Genomic DNA, 12,760 nt, shown 5'->3' on the forward strand with positions numbered 1-12,760 from the left:
GTTGGCCGTCGAATGGCGCTAGCTGCGCAGCATTTGTGCACCGCCGCCGTCAGTGTCAGCCAGTTTGCCGTGGCATACGGAGTTCCATTGCAGTCTTTAACACTGGTAGCATGCCGCGACAGCGTGGACGTGAACCGTATGTGCAGCTGACGGACCTTGAGCGAGGTCGTATAGTGGGCATGCGGGAGGCCGGGTGGACGTACCGCCGAATTGCTCAACACGTGGGGCGTGAGGTCTCCACAGTACATCGATGTTGTCGCCAGTGGTCGGCGGAAGGTGCACGTGCCCGTCGACCTGGGACCGGACCGCAGCGACGCACGGATGCACGCCAAGACCGTAGGATCCTACGCAGTGCCGTAGGGGACCGCACCGCCACTTCCCAGCAAATTAGGGACACTGTTGCCCCTGGAGTATCGGCGAGGACCATTCGCAACCGTCTCCATGAAGCTGGGCTACGGTCCCGCACACAGTTAGGCCGTCTTCCGCTCACACCCCAACATCGTGCAGCCCGCCTCCAGTGGTGTCGCGACAGGCGTGAATGGAGGGACGAATGGAGACGTGTCGTCTTCAGCGATGAGAGTCGCTTCTGCCTTGGTGCCAATGATGGTCGTGTGCGTGTTTGGCGCCGTGCAGGTGAGCGCCACAATCAGGACTGCATACGAGCGATTCACACAGGGCCAACACCCGGCATCATGGTGTGGGGAGCGATCTCCTACACTGGCCGTACACCTCTGGTGATCGTCGAGGGGACACTGAATAGTGCACGGTACATCCAAACCGTCATCGAACCCATCGTTCTATCATTCCTAGGCCGGCAAGGAAACTTGCTATTCCAACAGGACAATGCACGTCCGCATGTATCCCGTGCCACCCAACGTGCTCTAGAAGGTGTAAGTCAACTACCCTGGCCAGCAAGATCTCCGGATCTGTCCCCCATTGAGCATGTTTGGGACTGGATGAAGCGTCGTCTCACGCAGTCTGCACGTCCAGCACTAACGCTGGTCCAACTGAGGCGCCAGGTGGAAATGGCATGGCAAGCCGTTCCACAGGACTACATCCAGCATCTCTACGATCGTCTCCATGGGAGAATAGCAGCCTGCATTGCTGCGAAAGGTGGATATCCACTGTACTAGTGCCGACATTGTGCATGCTCTGTTGCTTGTATCTATGTGCCTGTGGTTCTGTCAGTGTGATCATGTGATGTATCTGACCACAGGAATGTGTCAATAAAGTTTCCCCTTCCTGGGACAATGAATTCACGGTGTTCTTATTTCAATTTCCAGGAGTGTATAAGTATATAGAGAACAACAGTGGTCCTGTCACACTCCCTGGGGCACTCCTGACGATACCTTTGTCTCCGATTAGCACTCGCTGTCGAGGACGACTTACTGTGTTCTATTACTTAAGAAGTCTTAGCGGCACCCATGCTCATGCTCAGACCGCGTGACGGGGCAGTGTGAGAAATGTGCCAGCCTGGCTGAGCACTACGGCAATCGTGCTAGGGCACGGCCCGCGAGTCGAATTCTTGTCCAACATTTCTGTAAAACTCACTCCTGCTTCCGTGCAACCCAGTACAGTCCCCCTGATGTTAACATCGACCTGGTCATGTGTTACGCGAGCCACAGGCACGTGTTCAAAGGGACATCGTTGAGTCATGACCCCTCTCCCCAAAATTTATAATATAAACTGTTATATTTTTACACAAATAAATTTCCATGTTTCTCCACTAACATTCAGAGAATGCTGTAGAATGGAACCTAAGATTCCCGAAAATGTGAAACAGTTCTAGAACATGCAAGACATGTTTCTCAAAGGATACGTTTTTTCAGCTGCTTGGTGAGTGCTGCCCTGTGTGGATGGGTTCCCAGCCTGTCACCTAACATTCCAGCCAGGAATAGGAACAAGCTCACTGTACCTATTTTCAGCAGCAAATCCAACAAGATTCGTTAGTACACAGGTGGGACCGGCACAACCACAGGAAGTTTCGTGGAATGAGTAGCCACCCATTCCTGCAGCGTCCATGGGACTTCACACGTTCAAGATATTGACTATGTGGGCCGTCTTCAGACCCTGTGAACATTCATTCGTCACTGTTACGGCTGTATGCCTGGTCAAGTAGCTCCTATGTTGGCATCGTGAGGCTCAGTGCACCACATACCAGTTCTCCCAATAGGGCTCTTGATACTTTTAAAAATATCGGTTATCCGATATATCTATATTTAAAGATATATCATCGTCCACAATCGATATATAGAAGAAAGGTAGCGATATGTTTACAGAAAAATATCGACATACTAGACTGTGTAGATATCGGCTGCAATTTGTAAATGTACTGCCAGTTTTAGAGCTGTATATTTAAGTATCGATTTATTATTAGCCTGCTTATCCCACTTAGAGCAAGAACTGAAAGGAAAAGATGCATGTTCACGTTTGGCGATAATCAGTTTGCTACCAATGGTAACTGCCTGTAATTGCCGGCCGCTGTGGCCGAGCGTTTCTACGTGCTTCGGTCTGGAACCACGCGACAGCTACGGTCGCAGGTGGGAACCCTGCCTGGGTCATGGATGTGTTTGATGTCATTAGGTTAGTTGGGGTTAAGTAGTTTTAAGTTCTAGGGGACTGATGACCTCATGCTCAGAGCCGTTTGAACCATTTTTGCATGTAACTGGCACAATAAAAGATGTCCGATGGGTCCGTCGTTCGGTTTCGTCACATATAGGAGTTGCCCGGACCATTTCATGTCGACTTCCCTGTTTTTTTAATTTCTGCAGACGCCAGCGACATAGAACTTGTAGTGTCAAAATTACGTGGTGAAGTAAAAGTTGCAGTTTCTGTTGGTAGCGCCGAGTAGCGATTACGTCAGATTTACCATCACACGTTTCCGCCCTCTGCAAAGACTGAAGTTGTCGTTTAATTTTTGTTCATCGTTTTCAGCAACTGTTTTTAAAAAATGCCGATGTGAAGGAATGGCACACTAAACAAGTGTACTATTTCTTCGAATCAGAGATTTGTTATGCCAGTTACCCCGCCACCCTCCAGTGCAATCGGAATTCTTCTTTGTGCCATCTGTACTTGCTTCATACAGTCAAAGAGAAAAACTGGACCTGATAAAAGCTGAAATAGCAGTAAGACTCCGTCACATAGTGAAAGTAAAATTATGTTCTACTATAATTTCACAAGAACAATTTCAAATATTTACAGGAAATTGCTAAAAAAATATAATATAATATAAAAATACCGGCAATCGGCATAGCCATTTCGACATCGGTGTAGCGATACGTGCTGAGAGGGAATGTCTTAGACACGTATCGACAAGTTTTAGAAGAACATAGCTCCTTCGATATATTGATAATCTGTCAACAACCCTACCTTCCAGCAAGGAAAAATCCTTGACAGTGTCGGGAATCGAACTCAGGTCCTCCACCGGCAGCCATGCAGGCGGACAAAAAATCGTATTTGTCTAGTTAATATATAAATCATACTGAATAACAATTTATACTTACTTCTCTAGTTAAGTGGCTAGCGCCAAAGGCTAATTCCGGTCAAAGTAGTCACATACTCAGTGAATGCGCGTAGGGGAGGCGATGCAAGAATCCTGCATGGCCTTCCTTGTGGAGGTTGTTTGCTGTTGCCTTCTCCCCCCACATTAGTAAGAGGCAAGTGTGTATTTGGGCTGGTGTCAAAAATTTAAGCAAAAACCGGAAATTTTTCAAGGTTGCGTTTATTTTGCCACAAACAGTGCAAACAGGTGGTACGAATTAGAAACAATGTCAAGAATGCAGAACATGTAACAATTGCAACATACATAACAGTAGACGAAAATCTTCCTTTTTTCCAACTTAACAGATTTTTGCACACACATTCTGACAACTGATTAATGTGCTCACTATGGGGTGTGACCACCTCTGGCAGCAATACAGGCCTGGCTAAAACGGAGCATGTCGTCAGTGTCGTTTTGAGGCAACAACGCCCATTCTTCGTGCGGAGCGGCTCCCATGTCTTGGAGAGTGGTTGATGGAAGCTGACATGATGCAATCCGTCTTCCCAGTGCACCTCAGACATGCTCTATGGGATTCATATCGGAAGAACAAGAAGGCCAAGCGATGGGTACATGAGTGTAGTAGTTTCAGTTTTCAAGGAAATTATCGTCCATCAATACGAAGTCTGGGTGCACAGCACTTCGAAGCAACCGTCCCAGGTACTCGATCGAAGCCTTCTCTATGCCGTTTGCTCTCGTCACAACACCTCCAGTGGATGCTGCGAGGACAGATGCCAGTTACTGCTCAATACTAAGGCGGTACGTTGTCCCCCATAGCCAAATAACGGGCCTCTCTTTCTGATGTCACACGTGGTCTAAACTGGTCTTCGTGATACAGTTTCGGTCTCTATACACTGTCGCCACATCCGAGAAACAGTAGAACGATTCACGTTAAGCCATCGGGCCACATGAGTTTGCGACTGTCTTGCTTCCATTCGTCCTATGGCCCTCCACAGCAGAGAATCTGGTATGTGTCTTCTCTGTGCCATACGACACTGTCTGTGACTATGTACACAGCAATTGTGGATGTGGGACTACCTTTCAAACACTATTCCGTTTGATAGCTGCCCTGACGTCATCGTTGGCGTGGTTTTCCGTTGACCGAAATGCCATCTACCGTGCAAACACGATCGTACCGATACCTAGTGACAGTATGATTATATCGTGAATTATACACAGGACATGGAAACAGCGGTTTGTTGCTTTAATTTTGGACACCAGTGTATATCGTGTTGATGACTGTGATGGGTGCTTATAGTGTTAGGTTCGTGTATTTAAGGCTGAAGGGAAGGGAGAACGTGAAAGCTGGTATCGGCACATAGCTCGTTCCTCTCGAGTATAACCAATATTGACAGCCGAGTTCAACGTATTCAACCGACAGACAGACGGCTGGAGTACCACATGCCCTCACTTCATACGACACTGCGGAGAGGTTTGGAATTTAATCCAGGACATTGGCGCAATGACTGTTGATCACAGGAACTTTACTACACCACCACCTCTCCTCCCCTTGCCAGCTCTGAATCGAGCATGACTACACAGGCATGTCTTAGCGATCTCAGTTACGGGTGCTGGTTAAGGGCCAGTTAAACAAACAGATAAGGAAACGCAGAAATCTGAGTACCACAGGACAAAAGGGGAAAGATCCTCCTCTAAGAAAAACATAGAAAAGCCTGACTTCTCGACCAGCGAAAACGACAGAAGAAATCAGTATTCCACCCATATACAAGCTCACCTAGGCATGGCCTGCAGACCTCTGATTACAGTCGTAATGCTAACTGAAATAGTGGCAATGGTCGGTACACACTACGATTTTATGTTGTTTTGCATTATGACGCTATCAAAGATATGTAAGTTTTTTGCAGTTATTGTTCTTAAAGCAAGTGAATGACACATCTGCTACTCAAATCATGGGATGACTACTTTCTAATTTTTGTATGTATACGAACAGTACTTTTGTGGAATCTGTGTTATAGTGATTTACTAACGTTTGTCATGCTGTATTGTTACACAAATAACTGGCGCCACTGTGGCTAAAGAAAAGACAGTTTGGCGGACCATGTTCAACCTTTTGTCCTCCAGCTATTGAAGTCTTTTTAATGTTGTGTCTGATTCGCAATCACCCATGAGAGCCGGCTGGGGTGGCCGAGCGGTTCCAGGCGATACAGTCTGGAACCGCGCGACTGCTACGGTCGCAAGTTCGAATCCTGCCTCGGGCATGGATGTGTGTGCTGTCCTTAGGTTAGTTAGATTCAATTAGTTCTAAGTTCTAGGTGGCTGATGACCTTAGAAGTTAAGTCCCATAGTGTTCAGAGCCATTTGAACCATTTATGATTTGCGGTAATGGATCACGCTATAGACCTGTGCCAACCCGATGGAAGCTTTTGGTTTTGACGAATGCCAAGAGAACGCTACTTGCCACAGTGCGTAGTGCCAGTACTGAAGTACAGAGGAGGTGGTGTTACGGTGTGAGGGCATTTCTCGCCATTAGGATTTGATCCCTCTACTGCGCTTAACGGAACCCTATGGGACACCTTTGTACTGAGTGAAAACGTCGACTTCGTTGCAGACCCAAGCGTCATCTCTTCGCCTCCAGAGGAACAATGGGCTACCTCCACAGACATTCAGACACATCACTGAAGTTGTCCAAAGCAGAGCTGAAGCTATCATGAGGACGTAAGGTGGACACACGAAGTTCATTTTAGTCACATATACCCTTCTTCAGTTTTTAAATGCTACACCTCGTGGCACTATCATGGTCGTTCATCAGGAGTCACGAAACTACAAACCCCATGCCGGCAGCAACAGGCAGAGACGGAAAGAAGTGTGTAGCAACAGTGATATATTTTGCAGCTAGTAATAAACTTGAATCCTTTGGATACGAGCCATCTTTAGCTTCACAGGACAATAACGCCAGCCATTCAGAGCCACATTCGCGGAATGATTTCTAATGATTAAGTACCAGTAATTGGTAGTCAAAGCGTCTTCTATCAGAGAGCGTCAATAAATTGGCATGCCTATCCGGTAATTTAGTTCTGGCTTGGCAATTTAACTACTAATGAATCGTAATAAAAGCGTTTCATGGTGCGTTAATTCACTTAGTGTAGCTCTTTTGCTGCTACATTACGTCCAGCCGACAAAGGCGCACAATCAATAACATTTCCGCCGTAACCATGACATAGTTACTATGAGGGGACACTGCGGTGGGATGTAATACGAGAACTATTTCTTTTTTTATATATTATAAGGTGTCTTCTTGTATTGTCACTCACAACTTTAACAATGGACGCAACACGTGAAATGATTTTATGGGAGAAACTGTAGGTTTCAAACGCTAAGAAGTAAAAGCAAAGTATTATGCCATTGTTGACTGGGAGTCGCTAAGAGTTACGTTCAGCAGCCTAATTAAAATGGTTTTACTTGTTCACATCTATATGTATCTTCCACTTGTTTTATGTGTGTTCAATGTCGAAAGCGTACATGTTAGATGTTGAGTTCAAATGACTGTGATGGGATGGAGAAGTGATATGTGTGTGTGGGGGGGAAGAGGAAGTTCACTCAGATTTGATCGCCCTATGTCACTCAGGAGTGGATTAATTGCACGGAGAACTGAAAGGGTTTCACTTAACATCACAGAAATGTTTCCAGTCGTTATCGTGCCAAATTTTAATCCGAGTATCATAGTCCCATAAGGCTGAGAGTAGGATGAACGGATGTAAATACCAGTGGATGAAAACAAGTCCATTTGCAACCCTGACTTGAAAAAAAAAAAAACTGTTTGACAACTTCAGAGACTTATGTGACGAAACTGAAATTACGACCTCAGCCACAATCGGGAACTGAAATAATTTCATTGGGGACAAGTGAAAATCTGCGGTGGGCCGGGACTCAAACCCGGATTTCCCGCTTTACGCGAGCGGTCACCTTAACCGTTTCCGCCGTCCGAGTACGCTTGCCCTACAACCTAAATTCCTAACTTGTCGCCGGCCGCGGTGGCCGAGCGGTTCTAGGCGCTTCAGTCCGGGACCGCGCTACTGCTACGGACGCAGGTTCGAATTCTGCCTCGGGCATGCATGTGTGTGATGTCCTTAGGTTAGTTAGGTTTAAGTAGCTCCAAGTTATAGGGGACTGATGACCTCAGATGTTAGGTCCCATAGTGCTCAGAGCCATTTTGAACCTAACTTGTCGCACAGTACCTTCATTGTTCATATCCTCACGCCGATTCCCTCAAGGCTTCGGACGAAGAGCGCAACCACACCGAATGATAATTAATTGCCGTCAAAGTGGATATATTTTACATGTGTGCTCTCTGTTCTTTCGATCATGTCTGAAATTGGAGAGTCGTTCGTGGGTGCTCACAGACAGCATACGGTGTTACGGTGTAATGTCAAGTGCCGGCACGGCAGTCGGGAAAGACTGAGAAGAGATGCCTGTGAGATGGGATCAGCCAACGGTACACTGACCGGATCTCCCTCCAGGACGACAACGTGAAAGCAGCAACCCCTATGTGAAGAGGACGTAAGCGCCGGAACCGACTGGTGACGCCCCAGTTCAATAGCAGCATCAACTCAAGACACTTTGCCTGTACACTCTATATAGCACAGACTTGGAATTGTATATATTACAGAAGACTGGCTATTTAGCATTTTGCTCTTTGCTTGTGCAGTTGTCAAAGTTAAGTATTGTCTCTTTTCTTTTTGTAATGGAAATCATTGATATGATTTGTTTGAATGTTCGTCTAGCGAACCTAGTTACCAGGATTCCTAGACACCATATATGCCAGTTGCAGCAGGTCTGTTGCGGGGTGTTTCGTAGAGCAACTTTATTTTAGCACAAACATAGAAAGTATTACTAAAGTAGGTTTGCTATGGGATTGCGGATCGGTAGGCATGGCTTTCAACTTCGGGTCGCGGCGATTTAATCCAAGCTGGCGTTCCTATTCGGCGGAATTTTGTGTCGGATTGGAGAGCTGACAGATTATGCAAGAGGTTCTGGAAAATGACGTATTTGATTCGGATGTAATCCTCGAACTTTCATATAAGGCTGCAAGGGCTGCCTTCTGGGTTGCGCGTGAACCAGTAGGCCCGGAGGCTATGACCTGTCACTCGCTGCGGTTCGTAGCTCGGATTGTGCTTCAGTGACGTATAACGAACTGAAACTCGCTGTGTCGTTTAGCTCTTTGGATTGTGAGCAGCATCTGCGGACAAAACGATGCACAAATGTAAACCTGAAATGCATCTGCTATTCTTATCGACCCATTTCAAGAGTGTATAACTTGTCGCTCCGTCGTTTGTTCCAAAGAAGCAGTTACAGACGTGCTGTCATTCTCTGTCAGCTTGTCGCATTCTCCGGACGATGCACACATGACTCACCTTTCACGCGTCAGGCACTTACACTAATGTGAGCCGATCAGGCAGGTTGCCATGAATTTTTTGTTTGCTCATAGCGCGGCGAGAAGCGGAGGGAACTCTGGGGATAAATTTTGTAAGGGTCGGATGTAAATGTGGTTGCAGTTTCCAGCATGCTGTTTCATACTTGCTGCATGTGACTGTTACACGTTCTTATCTTAAGCAACGCCTTGCACACATATTCAGCTACGTTACTACGTGATATGTTTGTCTTTCAAAGTCATGGTTAGAGGGAGGAGGGGGAGTAAATTCTCGGTCGTATTATTTGGTCTACTTGAAACGAAGCTAGTTTTATCTCTGATCAGTTTAGAACCGCGTGACGACTTGCGCTACTCATACTTTGTCCATGTCTGAGCATTTATGATACTCAACCACTCTCTCATCCAACAACATAAAAACAAAATCGCTTTGGTAATGTTATAATTTTTTAATATTATAAAAACGTTGCAAATTACGGCCCTTTATGCAATGACCGAGATTGTTTGTAGTCCCCTATACATGGCTGCCTAGTCTATACATGGCTGCCTAGTCACTACATTACCTTTGCCAAGAGAACCCGCATTCGTCTGCTTATGATGTTAAAATTTTCTCTGTCTACTTGGATCCACGTGGCAACAACACATTTCATATCGTGCACTGGTAATGTGATGATTCCTTCCCTCTAACGACTCCATTTAAACAAGTAATGCAGTCAATCCTAGCGTTATATATCATTCTCACATTTTATGTAAATATTCAGCTTAATATTATGTGCAGTCAAGTGAAAACGAGGCATATGGAAAAATTAAGTAAATTATTTACTATGTCAAAAATACTTGCCATAACTGTTAATACATTTATCCCACTGCGAGACATGACGATCTTGTCTTCTCAGAAAAATGTTTACTGGTGCCTACGCAACCAGGAGTTCACCTTTTCGTTCAAAGTAAATCGACGACCGCGAACGTCTTCCCTCTTTGCTCCAAAAGTATGGATTGATGCCAAGGTTTTTTCGTGTCCGCTGCAGAATTTTCACTGCGAAGCCCCTACACATTTTCTACACAGTCCCGATCTCTCCACATGTGATTTCCATACTTTTGAAGCCGTGAGGAAATACATTAGTAGCCGTAGATTTACTCAGAAAGAATTGGTGCACGTCTAGGTATTGTTCTGGTTCCGTAGGCAACAGCAAACATTTTCCCATCAGGGCACTGACCAACTTGTATCACAGTTGGTTAAAAGTATCAAGAGATACGGCAGTTACTTTTAAAACAATAGAAGGTTTGCTTACTTTTTTCCATTTGTATCGTTTTCTTTTGAATATCCCTTATAGTAAGTATTTATGTCGCTTTTTGCTGATGAATGATCCGCCTACTTGCAGATAGATTGTGTTAATAACGTTGTCGAAGAAACACTATAATTCAGACGTAACTACTTTATGGTGTGTAATTCAGGTTTCAGTCCTGCTTCAGATCACACAGACTGTGTATACACATTCATTGCATGAGTTTTTGTGTAAAAGACGAATCTCTTTACATAAAGATTGTATTAGCTTTACAAATTTATTTTGATGCTATTAACTTACCTCATTCGAACTGAAACACGTAACCAAAGTTTAGATTGCGCTTGCAAATGTTAATCGTTGTCACTAAGGCTTTTCTGGAAATTGACTATAAATCACTTAAATAGATCCATCAGATCTTTAGCTGAAAGTCAAGATAAAGTTTGAAGGCGATGGTTAGTGTTCACACTGAAGCTTTATAAAGTTGCTGTAGTGGCTCCACCGGTGCAGAGCTGCTGCTCACCATTGGTACTGCTACCAGCTCTTGCAGTCTGTGCGTGATGGAGAGGATGATGCTGAAATGTTTTCTGAGCAAACGCTTCGGGGCGTCATTTGGCGATTGCAGTCTTCCCTATGCTCATAGAGCCTTCCGTGCAACGACATTATTAGTGTTTGCCTCGTACATGAAACACACTGTATATAACATCGTATTTCAGGATGTTTTTATTTGCTTAAATTACGGAGGACGTTGCAGAGAGGCAGTTGCAGGTTAAACAGAGATTGTTGACGTTGCATGTTTGCATTGAACTGGTCAGGTGCGGGTATGTTTGCTACTGGCATCGGATTGCTGCAGGGGAGCGATAATTTGTGCCCGATATAAAATGACTTTTATCTTAATAATATTAATATTTATGTATGTGTTTGGAGGGAGAGAGAGATTGATTTTTGATTGAGATTTTTACTTTAAGTCGTAACTGGTACCTGAATTTTCGTTGCTGCCTCCTTGAATGATCAGCTTCTGAAGCAGTTGGTGACGTATTATAATTTGGAGGAAGTTATGGTTCTGTAAGGTTTTAAATACGACTCTGTTAGTTACTTGTCCGTATTGCGGATGGCTTTGAGCCCAAGTTTTCGTAGCTTTTCATACCTAAGGGACCACTGTTGTAAGTAAATAAGATCAAACAGCAATCTGCTTTTCGTGAGTAGAGGAGATTACTTAGCACACCAACTTCCTTCAAACTACACGTCCCGCTGCATAAAAATTGGTCAGTGGAGTTCAGCACAATACTATTATACAAGAAAATAATCCAGTTACTGCATTTAAGAAATTATGAGAGACTGTAAAGTGCTCAATGCATTTCCTGTCCTGTATTTTAGTGAAGTTTGTACACTTACTGTTCTGTCGAGTGATAGCCGGCGACGACAATGAAGTTCCCCTCCTTTTCCAAAAAACAAGATATTTCTATTCTTCCGTTCCAGAAAATTTGTATACATAAATGCTTGGCAACTATTGCACATACTTTACTCGGTTTTATCACTGAAATAGCAATTTTCATTAAATGTAACAATACGTTCTGAGCGACGGCCTAGCAACACGTCCTCTTTCCACAAGATACAGATTAACATTCCTCTTTTCTTTTTTATAAATCAATTGTTTTTTTTTTTGAGTCCATACTCAAATATTCACAATTACTATCGTTGCGGGGATTGCGCTCTTAAGAGTTTGTTGCTGTCCAGCTGCGCTTCACTTCACTTCACGTACTTTTTGAATCAAATTTACATTTACGGTATTTACATACATTACTGGGCTTCTCAGAATAAAATCTGTCACAAAATAGTTTAAAAAAGGTCAGTTAAGCTCACATAACACTACACAGAGTTTGGCTTTCAATTTTATTTTATCTCATGCGTTCACATGTGTCTTGTGATTTTTGACAAGCACTTTTTTATAATTGAAGTAGTGATGTACTGGACTAGCTACGTATTTTCATACGCAGCACGGCGCTTTTCCCAAATTTACTCGTATTTTGAGGTGCTGTCGGAGCCCATGATGTCTGCGTAAGGGTCGTTCTGCATCTGCCTCGTTTCAACGTCGAAATGACACGCGAAACACGAATGTTTGCAGACAGTCCTGTATGCAACGCACAACATAATTGCGAGCGCAGAAATTTCTGCTGAATGCCTGCAGTAGTTCCCTGTTATAATGAGAATGCTCGATAGCAAGCTTCGCAGGTTAATAGGCTGCTTGCACAGGAGGAGCGGTGACAGTTTCCACGACAAAGACGACCATGTCACTCTCGAGCGATTTCCCCTTCCACTACTCACAACAGAAGTCTTGTGACTGTGTATGAAGTGGACGGTCACGAAATGGTTGCTGTCTCACGTTTAAGACATACCAAAAAGAAGAGACGGGAAAGCAGGCGTTGGATACGTCCTAACAACAAGGCTGCAGGCGCCTAAAGCTGAGGATTGTTACACACGGTTGAGCTACCAGACGCTCCACTCTCGCTGAGAACGCAACACGTGCCACACAGTGTAGAATGGCTCTGAGCA

Source organism: Schistocerca gregaria, chromosome 5, assembly GCF_023897955.1.
Source record: "Schistocerca gregaria isolate iqSchGreg1 chromosome 5, iqSchGreg1.2, whole genome shotgun sequence".
NCBI classification, from domain to species: Eukaryota; Metazoa; Arthropoda; class Insecta; order Orthoptera; family Acrididae; genus Schistocerca; species Schistocerca gregaria.